Here is a 25,167-nt window from a genome sequence, read left to right on the forward strand (position 1 = left end):
TTCTACACTTGCACGCACTACGCAGGAAGTTCAAGGGGAACCCCTCAGGCGATATGAACCATCGCCTAATTCTGACATGGTTTCCACATATACACCAGAGATTAACCAAGATGCATCAACGCAGCAAGACAAGAGAGCTGGAAGCACATCTGAAGCAGCAGAAAAAAGAAACGTGGCAAGCCCGCCAGCTCACCGCCTTTGAAGGCCTTGAAAGCTGTCGGAGCATTCGACACAAGTTCCGACAAACAGCCACTCTCGCTCTCAGCCTAAGGCGCCACAACCTGACAGGATGATCACCTAAAGGCAGCAAAACGGCAGCACAGAACAAGATATCACATGCCTACTGATTCCGATGCTCTTTGCAGCCATCAAAGTTCTTATCCGCGCCAGCCCCTCATCACGAGGTCTACCAGAAGTAGAAGCTGTACTTGCAATGGAGCCGTTGGTGTCGGCCTCCTACGCTCCGCTGGGGCGTAATACTACAGAGCAATAATCATAGCTTAACCGCAGCTGACCATCCACAACATCTTTCGCACATCCACCATTTTTTAGTGGAACGCACGTGGTTTACGCTCGAAGCTCATCGATTTCCGGCAGCTCGTGCGACCATCCCACTTCCCTTTCATAGATATCTCAGAGTCGTGCGTCGCGGAAAATTTCAAACTGCACAGATACTATTTTCGGCATTCCAAGCGGACCCGCCGCGGTGGCTCAGTGGTTAGGGCGCTCGACTACTGATCCGGAGTTCCCGGGTTCGAACCCGACCGCGGCGGCTGCGTTTTTATGGAGGAAAAACGCTAAGGCGCCCGTGTGCTGTGCGATGTCAGTGCACGTTAAAGATCCCCAGGTGGTCGAAATTATTCCGGAGCCCTCCACTACGGCACCTCTCTCTTCCTTTCTTCTTTCACTCCCTCCTTTATCCCTTCCCTTACGGCGCGGTTCAGGTGTCCAACGATATGAGACAGGTACTGCGCCATTTCCTTTCCCTAAAAACCAATTATTAATTATTATTATTCCAAGCGGCCCGATGACGTCAGCACAATGCTAATAGGCTTTCGCAAGGATATCCCGGGCTCCTTGGTTGATGTCCCACCTCACAGCGACAACGAGTGCGTGTGCGCCGTAACGAATTGGCAGACAAGTGTAGACTCTCATTTGAGTACATCTTGAGCCGGGCGAGCCATTCTACGCGCCAAGACTTGAAAACTTGATAGGAAGGACGCCCTCTCCGCATATTATTTGCGGGGACTTCAATGCGAACAATTAAATTTGGGGCAGCTCACATACATGTGCCCGAAGAGCCAAGCTTGCAGAACTTCTCTCAACACATTCCATTGAACCGCTCAGTGATGGCAGCATAACCTATCTCCGAGGCCTGATGACTGCCAGAAGCATCAACGTGACCTTTGTAACAAGTTCATTTGCCCGCAAATTCGCCTGGTGCACTGATTTGGAAACAAGCGGAAGTTATTACCCAGTAATCCTATCTGCTGTCCGCGCGCAGACGGCGAAGAAATTCCTTATAAAATCTACAGACTTGGATGCCTACAAGGACGCTGCAAGCAGAGGAATTACTGCAGCAACCCGAAATGAGGAAATGGTATCACCATGGCTCATTACCTGAGAGAAAGTGCAAGAGTTACAGCTAAAAACGATAGGCAAGCTTCAAATGATGAGATATTTCAAAGGCTGTGCGCAATTCTCAGGCGAGCTGAAAGGAAAGCTTTGCACACCAAAAACATCGAAGACCTTCGTGCTTGCCGACAGGCGCAATGTCACATTCGGCGCTATCTGGATAAACTCCGTCGGAAAAGGTGGCGTGACTTTGATTTTATGCTGGATGTAGGCCAACCAGTGACCAAATTTGGCGGATCGTTAGAGGTATGCGTACACCACTCCACCAGCTTCACCCCTTCACTGCACTCTCTCTGCTTGAACAAAAATCTCTAAGTCTCAGAAGAATACTGCAGACTCCTGTCGGTGGGGTCAGGGCCTTTAAAACTGTCCGCAGATGGTCACTCAGGCATCCCACAGGCGGCAGTGCTAGCGTTGGACCTGCCTTTCACAACTGAAGAGCTATCCGCAGCTATCACGGAATCACACAGATGCGCGTCTCCTGGTCACGCTGAGGTGACCTATGACGCAATCGCAAAGCTACCACACAACTCCCGTCTTCGACCCGTAGAATATTACAATTCTTCCTGGAGGACTGGTCAGGTCGCCACAGAATGGAAGCTGGCGAAAACTGTGCCTGTTTTGAAACCTTGTAAGCAGCCAACAAGCTACGAGTCCTTCCGGTCAATTGCTCTACTGAGCTGCTTAAGTAAGCTAATGGAGCGAATGATCTGCAAACGCATCACCTGGTTTCTCGAAAGTCGCAATGAGTACCCCCAAGAAATGAACGGGTTCCGTCGAAACAGGTTTGCGACTAATAATGTTATTTCTCTCGTCTCATCAATTGAAGAGTACCTTCATGCTAGGTGCATACCAATAGCCGTTTTCCTTGACATCAAGGCCGCTTTTGATTCTGTTTTTCACCATGAAATTCTCACCGCTTTCGCGAGTCTTGGCCTCGGATGAAAGCTGTACAAGTGGATTGGACACTATCTGAAAGAAAGACAAATTTTCGTGAGCACACCAGATGGCCATACACTCTTCCAAGAAGTGGAGAGGGGCGTACCTCAGGGAGCGGTGCTTAGCCCGTTCCTGTTCAACATTGCCGTTATACACCTAACAAGAAGCCTTCCGCGAGGAGTGCGCATAACGATCTATGCAGACGACATCCGCATCTGGAGTACGCCACGTTCACGCTATATTACTTAGCAACGTCTACAGAGAGCGTTACTGTACATCTCGATGTACCTGGGCCCCCGAGATCTATCACCAGAAAAAAGGTGTTCCCATGGCTTTTACTAGAAAAATTATGGCTCGATATTCGCTCCTCCTAGGTGGACGGTCACTACCTTATGTACGATCACAGCGATTCCTAAGTGCTGTCTTAGACAGTAATCTCTCGTGGTCACATCATTTCAAAAAACTTCGCGAGATCAGTTGCAACATCGCAAGTTTTCATATTCATGGCAGGAAAACGGTGGAGCAGCAACTACAGGTCATTGGTTCTGCTTGAAAAAACCTACGTTGAAGGAACCTTGCGCTACTGTGTACTGGTGCTATAAAGATTATCTCCAACGAGCAAGAAGATCCTCGAGGCCGCTCGGAACAACTGCTTGCGTATATGGCTTGGCCTCCCAAAGGGTTCCTCTGCATCACGAACAGTGGCGGAAGCAGGTTGTCTCCCGCTAGATATGATTGCCGCCTAGGAAACTATGCGCACCCACCATGTCATCCACCACCATGTCATCTAAGGGAAGAAACACTTCCCACCCAGTGTCCACCTAACTCACTGCAACTCTGGCTTTGGCCAAGCTGGGCAGGAAAGAAAGAAGGGAAGAATGAAGGAAAGAAATAAGGGAAGAAAGAATGAAAGAAGGAACGAACGAAAGAAAGAAGGAAAGAATGAAGAAAGAAGGATAAAAAGGGAAAGAAGAAAAGAAAGAAAAAAAGATAAAGAAGGAGAAAGAAGGAAAGAAAGAGAAAGACTGAGAAAGAAGGAAAGGAAGAGAAGGAGAAAGAATGAAAAGAAAGAAAGACAGAAAGAGAAACAAGGAAAGAAGGAAAGAAAGAAAAAAGAAAGGAAGAAGGAAAGAAAGACAGCAAGAAAGAAAGAAAAAAGAAAGAATGAAAGTAAGAAAAAAAGAAAGAACGAAAGAAAGAAGGAAATAATTAAAGAAAGAAAGAAAGAAAGAAAGAAAGAAAGAAAGAAAGAAAGAAAGAAAGAAAGAAAGAAAGAAAGAAAGAAAGAAAGAAAGAAAGAAAGAAAGAAAGAAAGAAAGAAAGAAAGAAAGAAAGAAAGGAAGAAAGAAAGAAAGGAGGTTATTCGGAGTGAGTTCGCTCAATGACCGACGCTAAGGGCGTTGCTGCGGCTGCGTTGTTTCCAGGCACTGAGTCATTCGGCATCCGACGCCTTCTTCCGGCTTTGGAAAGTCGCGACAGCTTCGCTAAACAATGCAGCTCGGAGCATAACAAGGAACAAAGAAGGCTGACAGGCCGCCATTCGCAATAACTGAGCCGGGGCTAAAAAGTAAAAGAAGGAAAAGGGGACAGAAGAGTCCAGCGACGTGCTCAACATACCGTGGCCTAAAGGCGTTCCACCATAGGCACTTATGTCTTCATCTCGTATTGCTATAAATCAGTCCCACAGACGCCTTTGTGACAGTTCCCACCCGTCCATTTGGCTTACAGAATCTGCAAAGAATTTTTTCGTTCCTGTTCCTTTCTCATTTCTTCTCTTGTTTATGTGCTGTTGCCTGCATTGAATCCCACTGATCTTTTATGCTTTCGTTCCTATGGGCCAAGCATTTGCTGTTCGCTTTGACACCATATTTCTCGGTGTGAATTGAGACTTGTTATTATTGAAGACCGACGATAATGTGCCCGAACGTGACCAGCCTTTCTCTCCAAACGATGACGTACCGCAGCGATGGCGGAAGGGCTCTGGATTATTTTTGTCTGTCCGGATCTTTGTTCCCGGCGTTTTTCGCGTCGGGACCTAAGCGCAATTTGTGGGTTCGACGTTCAACCGACGCTGAGCCGCAGTCGTTTCGACCCGCTTCGTTCGGTCCCCACACCGCCCCAGCGTTAAGCGAGTATGAATTTACTGCTAGCTTTGTGGCTCATCTGAAGGTGGTGCGTTATAATAGCGCTGGTGGTTATCGTTCTTTTTCTGTCACACTTGTGGAGTTTATTTATATTACTTAACTTACCGAGCTCTTGCGACTGATATGTACAGGGTGTAACCATTGTGATCATGTACAAGAGTTTCTCCTTTTATGATTCGTTGGCTGTTGATAAAACTATGCGTGCAAATTTATCTAAGCTCCTATATAATGTACCTATTTGTGGTCCGTAGTTGGCGCTCTTCACATTTTCAATAGTTTCCACCAAAGAAGCTGCTTTAGATAGAACATCAACGATGTCCTCTTTTCATTAACTGAGCTGTCACAAACTTGGTGCGCTGTATATATAGGGTATCCCAGCTAACTTGGACCACTATACTAAACAAAAACATTAGCGTTCTTCGGGACTGAAATCACGTGCATGCTGTTAGGATTTACCTAAAGTTTAAGTGCAACTTTTTTGCTCATTTTACTTGAATAATTATTGAGAGATAAATTGTTTCTTTAGAATATAGCTTGAAACGTTCAGGCGTCAATAGTAAAGTTGTGAAGCTCCATGAATAATGCCCAGCCCCGGCACTTCCAACGAGATAGCCTTAGCGTGGCCGTTTTTATTCGGGGAAAACGAAAGACCGCGGAGTTCAAATAATACCACGTGACAGAGCGCTCCGTGTGCCAGAATGCCCCGCGATTACAGCGCTCTCATCCGTGATTCGTAAAAAACATCGCCAGCGCCGCACCTTCTCTTCGCTTACGAGAAAGGGCTACTGTCTTTGCTCGGCTCTGACGTTACCGGCGGTGGCTGGAGACGCATTCTACAATCTGCTAGCGTGAGAGCGCAATTATCGCAGCAGAAACGGCAGCCGGCTTTATTTCGACTGCCGCCCGAACACACTGGCGCTTATCTTGGAACCAACCACAACGCGAAGCTCTGCCTTGTGCAGCACGAAAGGCGCGACGAGAGCGAGGTGTTTTTTTTACAAATCACGGATAAGAGCGCTCTAACTGTGGCGCATTCGGGCGCGCGGACGTGCGCGGTCACCTGGTATTTTTTAAGCTCCGCGGGTTTTCGTTTTTCCTGAATTAAAACGGCCATGCTAAGTCTATCTCGTTGGAAATATCTGGGTTGGAAAATATTCGTGGAGCTCCACAAATTTCCTATTGATGCCTGAACGTTTGAAGCTATATTTAAAAATTAATTAATTTATCTCGAATAACTAAGTAGGACGATCAAAAAATAGTACTGGAACTTTATATAAGCCTTAACAACATCCACGCGATTTCATTTCTGAAAAACGCTTAGGTTTTTTTCAAAATCCTGGTCCAAGTTAGCTGGGAAAAACTGTATACTTTAACACACATGCTTGACTTCAAAGTTTCAGTAGGGCTCTAGATAATTTTTTCTTGTCTCTCCTTAGCGCTGGCACACCCTGTCTACTCGTTTTCCGTGTGGTGCCCCTACAAGAGATCAAGGGTGATTCTGATATTCATTTCAATTAGTTTTCCTACTTGCCGAGCTTTCTACACCCCATAAGTTTGTCTGTCGGCTCAATGTAATCGCTCATCGCTGATGAAGTTCTACTTTCTGATTCTCAGCCTTCAACTCTTCGGAGAAATCTCAAGCACGATAACTCGTCTCTGTATCAATGTAAGGAGTGCTCATGCATGACCTCCTTTGTCGTTTGAAAGCTTCACCTATAACAACCTGACAGATCCCTTTAGTCAGCCTTTTAGTCAACCTTCGTTTACTGTCAATGAGCAGAAAATGCGCTGTGCTACTAGAATACAATGTGTGCATTAAGCAGTTAGCCCCATCGGATTTATCAGCCAAAGAAACCTTACCCGTAGGAAAGCTCAGCCTGGAGCGGTGCGCTTAAAAGCCAGTGCGTTACTATTAGGGGTAACATCACATCATAGGGACATATCTCTATCATTTCCTTAGGTTTTTTAGTATTGTGCGGCTGAGTTTACAATATTCTGTACTGTTTATTCAGAACCATTTTTCTTCAACCCTTTTCTGGCTCTCTTGTTTCCTACCCAGAACAACCTTAAAGTGGCAGTGGAGTGCATGTTTTTAGATCATTCGTTGTGGCTCTGCGCCGTACTCCCACCTGTATCAAAGGCTCAAGGCGCACGTGAAATATGGAAAGATGTGTGAGACGACTTCACCTGAAATGTATGCCAGGGGCACAAGAAAATGTTGAAATCTCTGCTTTTCTGGGCTTTTTCTGTCATGCCACGTGTCGAGGAACCAGTGTTACAAAGTAAACTCCAGTTCAACGCTGCACAACGCAAAAGTGGCGGTAGAAAAGTAAACGAACATGAAATTTTGCGTCATACTGGTCTGCAGGCGCTCCATTCACTCAAATGACACAAAAAAAGCAGCAAAACCACTCGGTGAGGAGCGGTTTTGAATTTTATCAGCTTGCATACGCTGGTGACTAAAACTGATAACTGAAGAAAAGGAAGAAAGGCGGTGGCTTGAGCTACTTTAATTTCGGCAAACTTAATTGAAGAGATGGTTTTCTGAATAGGGCTTTCATCGACTGATAATTTTGGCAACATCTTTTTCTCAATGGGCGTACATCGTATAACATAGGCATGCATGAAGAGTCTCAATACATCGCTTTTCTGTAATTCTTGTCTTACTTTAGTCGCGCGGTGGCTGGTATTAATGTCACTGGCGTCAATAATCAAACCATAACGTAAGTTGCATTGTAACTCATTTACATGCAGTATTTAACTCGCGGCACTAAAGTCTAATGATGTTGGCATCGTTTGGTTGTATTGCCGGGTAATCCGTGTATTGGGTTGTATTTTAGATGTGCCTTTTTTTAAGCTTGTCAGCAACTACTCGCGTGTGAAACTGATAAAAAAATTTGTCCGAAAAGAGCTTGAGAAAAGTTAAGTCATGACTTCAAGCATGTTTCAAAGCTCACAAACCTAACGTACAAAAAGACGGAAGCACAAAACAAGGCCGGGGAGGGGGGGGGGGGGGTGAATGACCCCGTATCTCTGGTAATTTGTCACGACTAAGCCCAGGGCTTTCTCCCTTTGACATCCTTTAGCCGTGGAGCCAAAGATGCGTTCCACTTGCCTCCCGTATAATGACAGCTTTCTTTTCCGACTGGGACTTCGCAAGTGCAGCCAGCTTCTGCTTTTCCGCCAAGCTACGAAGCTTCACAAAGTGAGCAGCTGTTATTTTTTTTTCTCCTTGTGGACGAAGGTACACGCTTTGAGTCTCAAGAAGTGTGCAGTATTGTGGAACCTATCGCAGTGGCTTCATCTAGCCAAACGCTTAATTCACAAACTTGTTTGGATGTGGAAGAACTTCATGCTAGTAGGCCAATAAGGAGAGCCCATGATACTATGGAGTAGACGCCGAACGACAATTACCCTTCTTCATAGTGCTAGAGGCGGTGGCAATTCAACGCATAACAGCTTAAAGCCGAGTGTGGCTTTCACAAGGCTGCACATTTCTGTGGGCGCAGATTGCAGCCCGGCCGCCGAGATAGACAGAAAGCTTGGTGCGAGGGAAAGCCTGGTCGGAAGCTCTGCTGACTTCACATCTGCGAGAAGCTATACGCATCTGCGGCGGATAGATGCGAACGCAAGCGTAAACACCAGCTCTCACGCAAAAGCTCACAACACGTCCGCATAAACAAAAGAAGGAGCTAAGAAGTAGGAAGAAACTCGGAGCGCCCGCGAGAAATGGCGCGGAAAAATGTCGATCGCTCGATTGCCCGTTTCAAAATGGAGGACGTAAATTTGATAAGGGAGTCACTGTAGGATCCTTGGAGGCAGCCATCGCTTGGGGAAAGTGCTGAGGAGGCACGGCGGTCGCTTGCCGCAGACAAGATGAATGCGGCGCGTCACCGCACCGCAAATGGCTTCCTCCGCACTTACAGGCCTCCCCTTCGTTCGCGTGGCTTTGAAGCTCAGTGAAGCCTGGTGATTTGCTTCAACCGAAGACAAGCGCTATGGAAGCGCTGCTGCCCAGACTCGTTTTTTTTTTCTGTTGCATCTGCTGTTTATTTAATTTACTGCCGGTGCTTGTTTTGGTGTACAATTGGTAGAATTAGCATTTGTTCTGCGCTCTTCAGATAAAGAACGGAAGAAACAACGAAAGAAAGAAGGAAGAAGGAAGGAAAAAAGGAAAGGTGGAAGAAGATACGAGAAAAGGAAAGAAAGGATGAAAGAAGCAACACAGAAAGAAGGCAGGAAGGAAAGAAATAAATAGACAGAAAGCAAGAGTGAAGGAGGGAGGGAGGGAGGGAGGGAGGGAGGGAGGAAGGAAGGAAGGAAGGAAGGAAGGAAGGAAGGAAGGAAGGAAGGAAGGAACGAAGGAAGAAAGAAAGAAAGAAAGAAAGAAAGAAAGAAAGAAAGAAAGAAAGAAAGAAAGAAAGAAAGAAAGAAAGAAGGAAAGAAGGAAAGAAGGAAAGGAAGGAAGGAAGGGAGGGAGGAGAAAATTTAAAAGAAAATTGAAAATTTTGATAACACACAGGCGATAGACTTAGCGTACAACCACCATATATGATTTCGCAGTCCCTAATTTTGATAACCATTTGACGGCGACAGTGACAACATGGATAATAATAATAATAATAATAATATTAATTGGTTTTGGGGGAAAGGAAATGGCGCCGTATCTGTCTCATATATCGTTGGACACCTGAACCGCGCCGTAAAGAAAGGGATAAGGAAGGGAGTGAACGAAGAGAGGAATAAGGAGGTGCCGTATTGGAGGGCTCCGGAATAATTTCGATCACCTGGGGATCTTTAACGTGCACTGACATCGCACAGCACACAGGCGCCTTAGCGTTTTGCCTCCATAAAAACGCAGCCGCCGCGATCGGGTTCGAAGCCGGGAACTCCGGATCAGTAGTCGAGCGCCCTAACCACTGAGCCACAGCGGCGGGGCGCATGAATAATCAAGCATTTTAAACGAATATTGTAGCGAGCTCTAAAATGTAGAGAAATTGAACATTGCCACAGCTAATAAAGAATCATAAAGAAAAAATCACTCCATATAAATAACTCAGGATGGGCTACAAAATAAAACAATACAGGAGATAATTAGCAAAAAGAAAAGCAATAAAATGCACAAAAAACAATACACAAAAACTTAGGTTCATTTAAAATTGCTGCGTCAAGTAAGAAGAGTATGTAAGCTATTTTTGTAACTTTATAATCCGACTCTTATTATTCGGTGATTTTAGTGTTATGGGCGTATAGTTCTTGAGTGGGATGTCCGGGGGATCCGAAAGAGCGTTGCAAGCGGACTTCTGTTGTGCTGGCTTGGCAACAAATGCGACCGGAAATATTTAATAGAAGCATAATCCCTGAGACACACTTGTAGAAACTTTCGGGTGCTTCCAGAAGGCATCTCCGGCTATTAATAAACTGTGTAAAGCACCCATGATTAGAGTAGAGTCAACATGAACTACATTTTTGTACTCGGCTGCAATTTTTCTCTCGCGCTGTTACTGTTTTCCAAAGGCAAACTTGCTCTTTTAAAACACACTGTGCAAAATGTACCGCCGAGCTTGTGTCAACTCAACTTTGTTATGAGGGGCAAAAAATGAGATGTTTCTTTTCACTTGGCGTGTGCTTGCTGCATGGACTGCTAAAACATTGATCACTTTCTTCAAAATAATCTCATTTCATCTCCCTGTGCAAAACTGCGCAACCAGTGAGTACAGAAATTCACTAGCGATCATTCCAAATGACGTAGTGGGGTATGCGTTAGCACTGCGATACTAATGCTACCGAGTAGGAGTCAGGGGCGACGTTCGCTGAACCGACGCTACTGCCGTTCGGGTCGCTGTCCTCCTCCCCACTTACCTCATTTTCACTTTCTTCCTTCACTCATTCATATTCCTCACGTTTTCCTCCTTTCCACTCTATACTTTCTGGGAGGCTTTAAACGTCGACGCCGAATTTTTTTTTTTTTTCACAATGGTACCTTTTAATGCTGGCACATTAAAGAAAACCGCTGCCTCACTCTCTGTCCCGTGTAAGGGAAACGGCTTGCGCAATAGCGGCAACTACTTGCAGCGCCAGAGGTGCGTCACATCTCTTAACTACACTTCAATGGGCCTGGCACGGAGCGGGCCGAACTCCCAGCCTTAGCCCCGCGTCCCAGTGCAGAGAAGTGCACTTCGTGAAGACGCGGTAATTAGGGAGCCTGGGAACGCCGAAAAGGAAGCGTATGATCTTCGGAAAGATCTCAACAACGTAAAATTTCACAAGTGGGGAGATTCATCAGTGTGCAGTGCACGTTGCCGTTGTGCAATTGGTGTGTTCTGTTATCGTGAACCTGCCAGCAGAAGGCCAGATGGATCCGCGAAAGACCCGCCCTCCCTACCTTTGAAATACTGCATTACCTACACAAGCAGGAGTACTTTTTTGCGACAACAATACACAAGCTAAACGTGCACTATGCAATATTTATGCTAGAAGACAGCTACGTACGTACATAAAGCCGAAATCAAATGATCGCACATCAGTCACGCAAAAAAAAATCTAAGAAGACAGAAGTGTTTTTCTTATGTCGTCTGTATTTTGATTTAAACAGCATGAAAACAAGTTGGAAGGCGTTTAAACGCGGCCCTGTCTCAAGTATAAAAGTAAAAAAACCCATCGCTTACCACTCAACATATCAACACGTACAGAGGGCAAAACACTTGTCTAGAACGACCGAACTGTGTGCTCCGCAGCCCCCAAAGCGGCCGCGACGTGGAAGGCAAAAAATGACGAGGGAATCCTACGAGTTTAACTACACAAGCTTACATCTAGACCATTTTTAACCAAACGTTATCGCTGGATATCGCGTGCTCAGCCCGAAAGACGCCCTGAGCGTGTTCTAGGCAAGCGTTTTGCCCTCTGTACATGTCGGGTACATAGGCGTTTTTGCATTTCGTCGGAGTGACATGATCTAGGATGTCCAACGCACACGTTTTCATATCCCTCCAGTCATCACGACGGGTCTTTCATCTCACGCTCTCCGAACCTTCACTGATTATCCTGCCGCTTTGAATTGTTATCTTTCGATCTGACGTCAGCTCTTTTAATGAAGCGACACACTTCGTTCTGACGCTGAGCTCCAATAGAACGTGGTGTGCGAGCCCCGCGAGCTGCCGTAAGTCCTCTCAAAAAAGCGATACCGCCGTGCATACTTTGGAGCACCTCTCCGCATGGTCTCCATTAAACACAGTCTACCGGCAAGTGAAGTGAGAGGTGTTCGTGAAGCTGTAGCAGCAGCCTCCATTTACTTGCTCAGACTGGAAGTATGCAAATACGGTCTTTCTTGGAAACAAGGGCGCAAGCTCTTTTCCGGGTTAATTTAAAGCGGCAAAATTTACATACGCTTTGCATCCCTGATTAAGGTAAATACACGCCACCACAGCTACCTTCTAGCTCTGCGAAGCTTTATTCTACGCCTGTCTCAGTTGCCGACCATTGCATCGCGCAAGCTATGTTGTAGTGTACCGTAGGCACTCGTTGTACAAACTTTGGCGCCGTGTTTCTTTGTTTTTTTCGGAGCCAAGCGCTAAGAACATGAGCAGACAGAAACATTGCTGCGGTATACTGACTTAACCGGCAAGAAAGGTAGCTTGCTATTTTAACTGATAAATTTGTGGATAACAATTTTTTGTTAAGTTTACAGATGATAACATGAGATACAGAGATATTAAGCTTTTGTAAACTACTTTTAGGTCCCTCTCGTGGCAATTTCTGTCGAACAGCGTTTCGAAGGCTATACTGACTCCGAAATAACTTGTTTCCGAAGCTAAATTTTCACTAGATATGGTATCCGTGCAAAGAAATCTACCCCGCCACTCAAATCTGGATTTGAGCCATTGCTGCAACGACTTCGTCAAATGCAAAGTCCTGACTTCCTTACCTGACGCTCTTCATTTTTAACTAAACTATGTTTTCTGGTTCCCATTTCTATGTTCCTATTCCTCTCTCAAGCGCTGGGTAGCAAACTGGTACTTACTTCTGGTCTACCTCCCCGCCATATTCTTTCTTCACTCACTCGAGTCATAGCTGACATCAAGCGTGAAGGTATATGATTGTGAGAATTTGAGCTGTTAGGCTATTAATTTCTTACATAAAATTTTTCATCGCGTTAAGGCCCATGCGCAAAGAAAAGGGATTGGCTACATGCACATGTTTACAAAGCAGCCGACTCGTGGAGTGCGTGTGCACTAGCATAGCAGAAGCACTCATTGACACAGTGAGTGCAGTGAAGGCCTAAATTGACCCTGCCGCGCGTGACTGCCAGCACCGCCACAAATCACGCGCAGATTGTCTTGTTTAGTACTTAGCACAAGCGGCGTCACCAGCTAGCGACTAAATTGGCGCAGAAGTATCATATGGCGCCACTTCCGACTATACTGGCAGTTGCCGTGATAAAACGCAGTTGTTGTTGCCTCCCGCATTCATACAGACGATAATAGTGGTGATCCTCATCACCGCCGTCGCTAGAGCATGAGAAACAGTGGAGGTAGAGAACGCTATGCAGCTTTGACACCGGACCAGAATAAAGGTTTGAAACGCCAGCAATGACAGCTCTACGTGCATGACCGCATACGATGGTGACAAGGTTGACAAGACATATAAACTCGCTCTTATTAATGAAGAATTACAGGCGAACACTACTCCCGACGACCAGAAAATAGTACGTTTTCCTATTGTTTGAACGATTCAAATTTGTCAACTGAAGTGAAACGCGAAGTCTGATGCAGGTTTTTGTGCAAACGCTGTAATTACCACTGAAAAATGCATATTTATACAAATATTATAGGTGTAACCGTCACCATTGTTTTCGCTATGCTAATGCAAACTCTAAAACTATAAAATAAGGCCGATTTCTTCGCGAGGGGTTTATCGAACTTCTCTGTCGAATCGCGCTTATTAGGGCGCGACGTAAGAAATTTGAGTGAGCCCTCATTTCGCTTGATCAAGAATGCAGTGTGCGGATTGTTAAGCCTTCCATGAGTAGATGCGGTAGCACTTCCAAGCGCACGGCCTTACGAAGGTAATGAGAAATTTTCTAGTGTAAAAACTGAAGCTGTTTCAATGCACTGCTGGGGACGAAGAACGCAGTTAAATAGAACCCAAGTACACGTGTGCGAAATGCACAAAAGTAGAGAAATTGCCATGGGCGACAAGAAGTAGGCGCACCGATTTGTTTACGAGGGCCTAAAAACAATCCTCGCTATTTTGCTTCGACGTCTCGACACAAAGGCAACCAGAGATGGATGAGCTTCAGTGCAGTGGCACGCGCGCGAACGAGTCGCTTAAACAGAGCGGCTGTCAACCTACTTTTTTGCGTGAACAAGGCAAAGAAATCGCCTTTACAGCAGTTGTTTCCGACGTTTATTTCTGTTCCTCTCCCTTTCTTTCTTCTTCCTTTCTGTTTCTTTTTCTCCCTATTTTAGGGCTTCCTGAGAGAGCGGAGAAGAATGATGCCTTTTGCTTCACCGGAGATCGAAGGGTGCCGTAGTAGGGAACCGATATTCGTGGGCTATTGTATACTGCATTCACGGCGCCAGCGCCAGCGTCACCGACACGAGTAGTACTAGCTGAGCCATACTCTCTTCTCGTGCGCTCAACGTTTTATTTCTGCATTTCTCTCTCGCTCACTTTCTTTCTTTCTTTTAATTTTTAATTTTTTTCTTTTTCCTTCCATGCTTCTTTTTGTTTTATTCTCTTCCTTTCTTGCTTTCTTTTTCTTTCTGTTGCAAATTCAGAGGAGTCGAGTTCGCCGGCAGGAGGAGGATGAGGAGGAGGAGGTAAATTTATTGAAGAGAACGTGGCTCGTGCTGGTTTAAATACTGTAGCTTTTTTTTTTTATTATTCGAGAAGTGTGCCATGAGGCATAAGTTGAAAAGGAAAGGGGGGAAGGAATGCACGGGATTGAAAGTTAAAAGAAGGAGTGAAGAACCGTTGCGCTGAGGTAGTCGCAGAGGTTGTTAATGAAACGGTTGTCCATTGTCCACTTCACGAAGTCACTTTCGCGGTTCCACCGCAGGCCAACCTCCCTGAGGAGCCGTTTTCTGATAGCAGCCGTCGCTGGGCACGTCCACACCAAGTGCCGCACATCACATATGTCCGGTGCAGCGCCACAGTGAGGGCACCTGTCAGGTAGTGGCAGATCTTTGGCACGCCACCGATGACGGACAGATGGTGTCAGAGCCGCCCCTGCCCGAATCCGGCGCACGGATACCTCCTCCTGCCGAGTAAGACTACGGGGGAGAGGGTGCGAACACGGAGGAATTAGAGCGCGTGTTCGCTGGCGCAGAACTTCGGAATCGGAAACGTGGGACAGGAACGGATCTGGGGGAAGAGGGGAAGGTGGCGGATCGTCTAATGTATGAAGATGAGTCATAGCATCCGCTTGAATGTTATGTGGATCCTGGGCATGGCCGCGAATCCAGTGTATGCGCACAGGACATGGATACTTTGCGCAGAGCACATGAATAGATTGTGAAATCTGGAACGTTCGTCGAACAGCCTTCAGCTGTTTAAGGGCGGCGCGGGAGTCGGTGTAAATGTGAACTGTATTGAATGTTGGAACGAGCGGAAGGGAAGCAATGGCATTGTAAATGGCTTGAAGTTCCAATGCCAGGGGAGTGCACGTATCCGCAGTATACGTCGCGCGAGAGTTGAGATGCGGATGAGATGGACTATACACAGCAGTAACTCCCCTCTCTGCAGAATGAGATGCATCCGTGTATAATATGCACCCTTCAGGCAGATACGCTGCTGATACCGACGGGGAAACAGTGGGGCGATTGTCAGTGAGCTGGCAATAGGACCACGGTGGAAGTGTCTTTAAACGATGAAGTTTGAGAGACTGTTTTCGAGCTCTATTTGCCACCCGTTGGTCGATGATCTCACTGAGTGTATTAAGTTGGGCGAACTCCTGTAGCACAGGTATGGGTGTTAAACGAGGCAGATATGTTATGACGCGCATAGCCTCACGATTGATAGCTTCAAGGGAGTCCCACTGTCTGCGGGTGAGACGTTGAAATTGAGCCTGATATACTATCCGTGGCTGAAGGATAGAGCGCACAAGCTGGCGGGCCGTATGAGCACGTGCGCCACCAGAGCGCATAGCTATGCGACGAATCAGACCTAGAGTAGCGTGAGCCGATTTACGGGTGGCTGTCAGCCACGGGGTGCCAGTCCCAGATGTATGGAGGAGAAGACCAAGAATACGAACAGTTTCTACCTGAGGAATCAGAGAATTATGTACCGTAAAATTTAAAGGGGGAGCTTTCCGTAAGGCGGCTTTATTTCCAATTCGAATGAAACATGATTTAGTAGGAGAGAGTGTTAGACCCAAAGGTGGGAGGCGAGATGTCAATACATCCAGCGCGTGTTGAAGGACCGACTGATGAATAGACGCATCTGGATGACAGCACCACAAGGTGATATCATCGGCATATGCAAGCACGCGGATAGAAGGGATGGTCTCTAGGGCTCGAACCAGAGGAATTAAAGCCACATTAAATAATGTGGGGGCGAGAACGGAGCCCTGCGGCACTCCTCTATTGGAAGTGAAATTACCAAAGGGCTTTCCGTGGACACGCACGCTGAAGGTTCGATTTGCTAAAAAGGCGTGAATGGAGAGGAGTAACCGGTGAGGGAGACCAAGAGTTTGAAGGGAGGCAAGAATGGCAGAGTGAAGGATGTTATCATATGCCTTTGTTATGTCTGTAGCGATTACGGTTCGTACAAGGTGACTCTGTGGAGAGTGGTCAAGCACGTCAGCAGCCAAAGTAGCAAGGCCGTCCTCCGTTCCAATATGTGGGCGGAAACCAATTTGGGAATCTGGGTAACAATCATGGGATTCCAGCCACCATGATAAGCGTGCGGCTAGAATGTTTTCATAAAGCTTGCAGATGGTAGGGGTAAGGGAAATTGGACGAAGGGCCGAGAGAGATACTGGAGGCTGACCTGACTTGGGGATTGGAACCACAATAGAATGCTTCCAGTCTCCCGGCATGATGCCAGAAAGCCACACTTCGTTAAAAGTATCAAGTAGGGTTTCCAAAGCCCTCCCTTCCAAGTTACGGAATAAGGAGTTAGGCATGCCGTCGTGCCCGGGAGTAGTAGTAGTTTTTAAACGGTCAATGGAGGCCAGCAGCTCTGCCATGGTGAGGTCAGAAGTAATCCCATCGGGGGGCTCTGTTACCGATAAGTCAGGTGGAGACGTAGCGGTGCAGTCATGGTTTGGAAAAAATTGACGGGCCGCTTGTTGTGCAAATGTGTCCTCATCCACATTTAGCGCGAGGCGAATGCTCTCTGTGTAATCTGCAACCTGAGAAGGGCGCTCCATGGCGTGAAACACTCTCCAAAGATGTCGATTGCCCTGCGTAGAGGACAGGCGGGCACACCATGCAGCCCAGCGTTGCCTGCCTAGCCGCTTTGCATAGCGCCGCGCCCGTGCGGTAGCGCGGTGAAGAGTAGGAAGAGCCGAAGGGTCATCGGGGTGACGAGTAGCGTAAAGATCCGCCTGGCGACGAAGAGCCCACAGATTCAAGAGATGTATGTCCGGGTTTGGGTCATCTTCATTTACAGTAGTGGTAATAGTGTGAGTAGCGAGAACATCAGATAGAGTAGACAATGCTGAAGAGGGGTTGAATGTAGATAAATGATTGTCTGCGCGTACAGAATCCCATGATGTTATTCGTACAGTGCGGCGTATTTTCCGTAGACGCGTAGGCGTGAGGGAGATAAAAATAGGGCTGTGATCGCTACCCCAAGTATCAGAATCAACAGCCCAACGAGGGTTACCGGGGCCTAACCACCAAGTCAAATCAGGTGAATACGGGCCACCTCGTGGGCGGGTAGAAGTATTCGGGTGGTTTAAAAGTTGAAAGGAATGATCTGAAAAGCTCCCTTGGATGTGTGAACCCCTTGAGGAATCCGATGGGTAACCCCACGCAGTGTGTGCGCCGTTGAAGTCACCGCCAACTAGAATAGGGATACCCGAGTTGGTAGAACGTAGAAAACGAACCCATCCCAGATTGGGAGATGCGGAGCCAGGACGACTATAAAAAGAAACTAGAATAAGGGGTGTGCGTGCAGGTTTTACGAGAAGGGCGACAACCTCTTGACGTGTGTTGCACCACCGTGAAAGGTCGAGCGGTGTGTGCGGAACTGAACTGTGAATATAAATTGCAGATTTACCTGGGCTGAGGGAGGAGGCGGTGCAACGGCGATCAGGGATAGATGGTGAATGGTATGCGCAGAACCCTGAAAGGCGTGGGAGTGCATTATGCTCTTGCAGTAGGAACGCCCATGCCCTCAGCTTTCCGTCGCGAAGGCGGATGTTCACTTCAGAGGCCTTATTAGCGAAACCTCGACAGTTCCACTGCACCACCACCGATGATGATGCGCTATCCATGACGAGGCCGAAGAGCTTCCACGATGAGGGATGTCACCTGCTTCATCAGCGCTAATATCTTGTCCACTGTCGGGGTAGTCACGGCTAACAGGTGGTCGGCACCTGATTGTGGGCCAGTGCTTACCCTAGGTGATTCCTCTGATGATTGCTCCCGGGTTATGAGAATTCTTCGAGAGTATTGAGAACGACGCTGTTCCCGGCGCTGGGTGAGTTCGTCTAGTCGGCGGCGAGCCTCCGCGATTGCATTGTCTAAAGCTGTGTCTTCATCTGTAGTATCCACATGTGATGGATGCACTGGACGTTTGGGCGTACCATTTGATCCGGGAAGGTGAGCCGCTTGTGCATATGTACGCTGGCGAGGAGACGTATGGTGAGCAGCAGGCTCAGATAAAGGAAGTTCAGGGAAGTCGTTGTCGTCACATGCGAGAGCTGCAAAGCGATTACTTGTAGGGACATCCATTTTTGCAGGCGACTTGTGAAACTTCTTCGCTTGCTTCTTCTTTGGACAAGCGGGGGAGCGAATGTCATGGTCCGGCGATTTGCACAGGGCACAATGAGCTGTTGGTTCATTCATGTCGGCCACAGCTGCTGGATTAGGGCAGGTATTTTGCATATGTCCTTCTTTGTGGCAGTGATAGCAAAAAATACGACGAGGTCGGAAGGGCTGTGGTTTGACGATTGCACCGTAGTAGGTAAGGTACTGCGGGAGAGTCAACGGGCCTTGCAGGATGAGCAGGTATGAGCCCCGGCGACCCATAGGCCGTGCTTGCAGTACAACATGAGTTGAGCAGCGAATATTTGCGCGCACCTCCTCGGGAGGGCTCGTGCTGTCGACATGATAAACCATGCAGCGGAGTGTGTCAGGACCAGATGCAAAATATATTTGCACCGGGACATGCTTGCTGTCATCCAGGGGGATCCGCGTAACTGCGCAAAGTTTCTGGGCGTCCATCAAGGATGACAAGTTTACCGTGATGGTGTTCGATGGGCGATGGACGACAAACCCGCAGTAGTTCGAAGAGCCAAGGGCATGGTCAATTGTGGCTTGAACATTCCGGGCAGGGATGGCAGTCATATCAAAGCGCAATGTAGGCTTGATGGTAACGCGGAACGAGTTCGCAGCAGGCGGAAGAGAGCCTTGACTCACGGGAGGCATCTGTGAAGGAGGCTCAGACGCTGGTGACGGCCCTTGGTGGGAATACTGAACTGGCGCGACGGGCACAGTTTCTTGAGGGAGTGCCACGGGCACGGAGGCGGTAGAGCAGTCCATGTCACAGGCCAAAGTCGTAGCATCGGAAGACGGCGCAGGCTGGAGGCCTAGAGGCGCTGACGATTGCGTGGACGTGGAGGCTGCGTCAGGCGGCAACACAGCGGGCATCCGCGTAGCCGTCGTCGACAACGCAGAATCCATGCAGACGCGTAGCGCGGCCTCGCTCGGCAGCGCCGAGCTAAGCCTAGCTTGCCCCTGAGGGTTCCGGTTGGGTTTTCTCACTTGAGAATGCGCCCGCCGTGCCGGGAATTTCTCCGTAGGGGCGTCGTCAGCATTCGGTCGCACGGAGGGCACTGTCCGACCCACGCCACACACGAGAAGACAGCGAAAAGCGAAAACACAGACCTAGAAGCAGACACGTATCCACCCACTAGGTCTTCGTCTTCTTCCTACTGTAGCTTTTTGACATCCCTTCCTCCTCTTTTCTCCTTAGCGTTCTCTTTCTCTTCTATCAGTGCGTCTATGGACTCTTCCAGGCAACGAATTTTCCTATCCTCAAGTTTTTCCGGTCAAACAATTCTCTCCAAAAAACCATTCCGATGATGCCGATTTTTTTTCTTTGTGTGTTTATTTTCAGGCACTCTAATACGCGAGAGTGACTGAAATTTGCCAAAATATCCTAACACCTGCTTCTTGCTCAGCTTAGGCTCAGGATTCCTCACTATGCGCAGCAAACGGTTATTTGGGCGGGGAGGAACAAAAATCACATTAAAAATAACGCTTTACGCTCAAATCCCTGCTGAGACGCAATGCAACTACCATGGATGCCAGCGAACCTTGGCAAATGTGTCTTCGCTTCCAGTGGCTATAGTAGAGAACTGCAAATATGACGGAGCACTTTACCAACATACAAACAGGCCACTAAAACACGTACACAGAAGAAACTATGCCTCCTCTAAGAACGCAAAGAGACCCTTCAGCTTTTGAAGCACTGCAAGCAGCTGTCGCCAAAATACACTAAAACAAAACATGAAGCCGCAAAATAAGAATGGCTGCAGAGACGCAGAAAAGAAAGAAATTTTCACAGAATTTCATATTTCCGGAGGAACCTTGTTCTTTCTGCGTCGCAGAGAGACAACGCCTCCAGGGAGGGGCAGCTGTTCGAGCACGTCGTCTTCTTTTGTGAGTCGCGCTTGGGAAATATTTTACATTCTCGTGGAAGAGAGAAACTCCGCGTGTCCAGACGTAGAAGAATAAAAATCCAGTGACTCACGCATAAAACGAGCTTAGCGTTCTTTTTCCGGTAACGGCACTGTGTGCTTTGCTACGTCTATAAAAAAGGGAAACAGGCAGCTGCAGATTTCCTTTCTTTTTCTTGTACTGTTCTACTTGTTTTTCTTTTTATGTTTTTGCCTTCTGTGTTTTCAGCATATACAGGAGAACATCGTGCTGCTTACAGGAAATATTGTATTCATCGTATTTTCGATTGTCATCGTATTCTTGCCGTGAGCACTTGTCAGTACGCACAAATTTTATAGTCCTGTCCGATTTTATTTCTTTTTTTTTAAATAACACTGAGTCCGAGAACGGCGACTGTCACTGAAACTAAAGAAAACCATTGAATCACATTTGTTTCGCTGCCTTTAATTGCGACCTTTGGGGAATTATTTCCCCACGTTGTGAAAGGCGAATAGTTCTCGATAAACCTGCTAGTTTGAAAATGCTACGGCTTGGTGTTGATTCTCTGTCTCCATAGCTTCTTAATTCAAATTTTTCACACTTCTACGGCCGTTCAGCGACTGTATTTTATTTTTGCCTTAGAATTTGCGTAATATAAAAATTGAGAAACATTCTTGCGATTTGTAGCCGCCTGTCAGAACACAACTGCGCTTGAATTTCGGGAGAATAAACCATTCGTTTTTCAGAGAGAAAGTGAAGTTTAATGAAACTCTATCTTACAACTTTACTTCTGCTTACATAGTTTAAATCTATTAGAAAAAAATTGTTGCACTTAAAGTGTGCTGCGAGATATCTATGTAGCGCTTTAAACATAATTTGTATTCATGAATTCACTAAAATATGTAGGAAATGGATACGTCAAATTCCTTGCTCGATATTCAAAAGTTATTCTTCAAAATTGTCGAATATACATCACTGGAAGTCATCCTTCGATAACCTTTGAAACACGTGAATAAATATATGTGCTAATTCAGCATGATGGCAATTAATTAAAAATGTACCTTCGTGTCTATGAAATCAATTCGTCCAAAGTATACTTCAATTCTAACAAACGGGTATTCCTCGAAAACATAATTACAGCGCACTTCAACCTGTCGTAGAACTATCAAATGATCGAAGTCGTGTTTCGGGAGCAGTCAAAACACTTTCTTTTCGGTCATATTTTCGTTTATCATAACTTCTAGCAGGCACACAACCACCATTGTAGGCCCAGGTTCCACTAAGCTTTCTAACTATATTGATGGAACAGAACAGCGTTCGTAGTACGAATTCTGGATACTTCTAATCACCAAGGAGCATTCTGAAGCTGTGGCGTTGTGGTGAAGTATCCGCCTCGCAATCGGGAATTACGGGCTCGATCCCCATGTGCCCTCGGGTTCCAACCGATTTTCCAATGGGTGCAATATTTCTTTCGGCCTGGTGCTCGCCTTTTCTGAGGTGAAATGCTTGGAAGAACTATGGGGAAATTTGTTATACATTACGTGTGGACAGTGCGATAGCATTACATCGGTAAATATCTCTCGGGCACCTCCGGGCCTGAACCTGCCAGCGAAAAGTGCCCTGTCTCGCAGGAACGGCCGCTTCCTATAGATGCCCAGGCATGTAATGGTTGACAGTTCGACTTCTGACCGGCGCCTGACGCCAGTTGCGACTAGCGGTTCTGTTCTATATCGCCCGCGGATTCGAATGCGATCGTTCCCGTGCTTATTGTGCGACAATTTGGGGGCCCATCGTCTTTGAGTCACAAAAGCCACACCGGGAAAGATGACGTGTCCTCTCTCGCGGTGCCAAGTACTGTACGCGTCAGAACACTTTCAGTTTCCTGTCGTCGCTTGGGGTTATTACTTTTTTAGTAACGTCTCTTGCGGTTAAGTAACGTCACGTCACCTTGTGACGTCGTCGTCTTCTTGAACGATGACAGAATTTTATTACCACGCCGGATTTTCTTAGGGATGAGGCTTCAATTGCCATCGGATGAAAAGTCTCTTCGACCAAACCGCTTCGTGGGCAGCGATTTGTTCCGCCGTCTAACAAATTAAGCTACCCAGAAATTGTGGACAAGAGCGATTTTCAACGGGAAGTTGTTTATTAACGTAACTGTTTCAATTTCATAACGTTCCTCTTTAAGAATATATATTCATGAATCTCCCCTTGACAGACTTGCATATTTTTGCTCGTAACGCTCTTGCTATCGTCAAAAGCGTTGCCTATTGGTTTTATAAGGCAGTTTTAACGACTTCATACTTGCAATGGGCAAACTTTAGACTCAAGATTTTGCTACGTATCGAAAGATTGGACCATTACTTTCAATATTTCCATAACAGCGCCTTGCAATATTTCACAGTTGCCTCCCAATTAAAAGTATGTTCAAGAATTCTGGTCTTGAATCCACCTCGGGCAGTACAGTCCACTTGTGGCCCTTTTTTTAAGATGAACTGAATTTATTAACATGTTAGAAATATTGTAAGTGGGCACAAGTAACAGTTTTTGCATTTTTGTAACAATGTTCATAGTTTGACTCCTGGGACACCTAGAAAGCATTCATTTTGGTACGTAATTATACAAAAAAGCAGCACAAAATTAATGTAAAATCAATAAAATGTATTCAAAATACATTTTTGCCAAGTATATAAATATATATTTTTTTGCTGTGGGTAGTAATCTATTATTTTCACTCTTTACTTTCCTCATGCGTATTTTTCTAACACGCCAGCACAGACGCTCCTTGCTTTTGTCGTGCTAAGGCGCCTTTCTAATCTTCTTCTTGTGTCAACTTCAGTCGTCGTACAACCCAAACACAAATTTAGCTGGCGGTGTTGCTCTCACCGGCTCCCCCAACCAACAGTTTCTGTGAAGGCTGGGTGAGGAATACCCATCTGCGCTCGCCAAAGTTGTTACAAGCGATGTATCACCGTAACAATTTTATGAGCTGCTACCCTCCTCCTTTTGCCTCGTCCTTCTCCTTTCATCTGCAGCCCCGACCCAGTTCCTTCAGAAATGATCACACGAAGCGCGCGCATATACACACACCTGAGCTGTTCCATGTTTGATAAACGGCGGTTTTCCACGGAGGGTTTTCCAGCGACATCACCCTCAATTCTTGCCTCATGCTGGATTCATAATGGGCGCTCTGGCACCTCGAAGATCCACCCAGGCGCCTCCACTATTGCCCTTTTTGCGCTGTAATGCCACAGCAGCGAGACAACACATCCGTGTCGGCGGCTCTGCGGCAGTCGCGAATTTAGTTTCTCGTTTTATCTTGCGGTTTCCTGTAACTTAAGAGAAAGAGGAATTAATTATGCGTGCCCCTGGCGATGTTTATAATTAGAACAAATCGTATACAGCTCAAGGGCACAAGAACAAAACATTATTTTATCTTCGCATCAACCCAGACCATTTCAACACGTTACAGGGAGTGCCTGCGTTTGTCGCAGGAATGAGTCGAGGACAAGAACTGCGAGAGAAAAACAATTTCTAATTCATGTTGCTCAGTGAAGAGCTTATAAATATGACAATAGGCACAGTGCGCGTGACCCTATATACCGTGTCGCATACGCGAACAGGGGACGTTTCTATTCAAACACAGCGCAATGCAAGGCGATGTAGCACGTGACCACTTAAAGCAGAATGCAACCAATTCGTTTGCGCGGTGTCTGAATGATTTTGAACGTTGAGGATCAGCAGCCAGTAACCGGCTTTATTTTTAATATAGCCGCTAAAAGAACGCAACTTACGTGTGTTCAGGAGTGGGCTTTTCAATTATCAAAAAATTTGATAAGGGGTCTAACTTGTTACGTTTTTTGCACGCCTAAGGCTAGTTAAGAGAGCGTGAGCACGAAGACTCAATGCCGTGGACCCTGCGAGAGTAAGTTGTCCTTGTTCATCAAAGCAAGTATTGGAAATTTCTCGAGAGCAGTGCTTTTATGAGAACTACGTGTCTCCAAACTTCAGCATGCCATTTCAGATTTAAGTCTTAGCTAGATATTCCCAGCAAGCGGCGAGAATGTGCGCAAAACTACAAACTTAGACCTTGCCTTCGATATTCAGTGCATCTCGTTTCGTGCGAACAAGCAGCGTAAAATCTGCTGTTCCCTAAGTGGCCCGCTTCGGGGGACAAGATGCATGGTTAGGCCCACGACGGCGCCCTAATTCTGCTTCTAAGGCTTGCTTATTCCTGTTTCTCTTGAATGTATATAAAATTAAATACAATGGAGTGCATGATACGCACTGCAGAAATGGTCTTCTTTGAATTCGTTTCTTTTCAACGACAGCTTGTTTGAACACTATTTTTCAATGCCTATTTCAAATGTATGCACGATGTTTGCCCTAATCTCCTAATGTCTAGCCATGGACAAAAGTTTGAGGGCTCCAAATTTACGGGAAAAAAATATTTTTCAATGCCTATTTCAAATGTATGCACGATGTGTGCCCTAATCTCCTAATGTCCAGCCATGGACAAAAGCTTGAGGGCTCCAAATTTACGGGAAAAAAATTAAATTCTGCGTTGCCTCACTAGACAGTCTGATGTTTTCCTTCTACCAGATGGAACAAGCATG

Source organism: Amblyomma americanum, chromosome 4 (assembly GCF_052857255.1).
Source record: "Amblyomma americanum isolate KBUSLIRL-KWMA chromosome 4, ASM5285725v1, whole genome shotgun sequence".
NCBI lineage: Eukaryota > Metazoa > Arthropoda > Arachnida > Ixodida > Ixodidae > Amblyomma > Amblyomma americanum.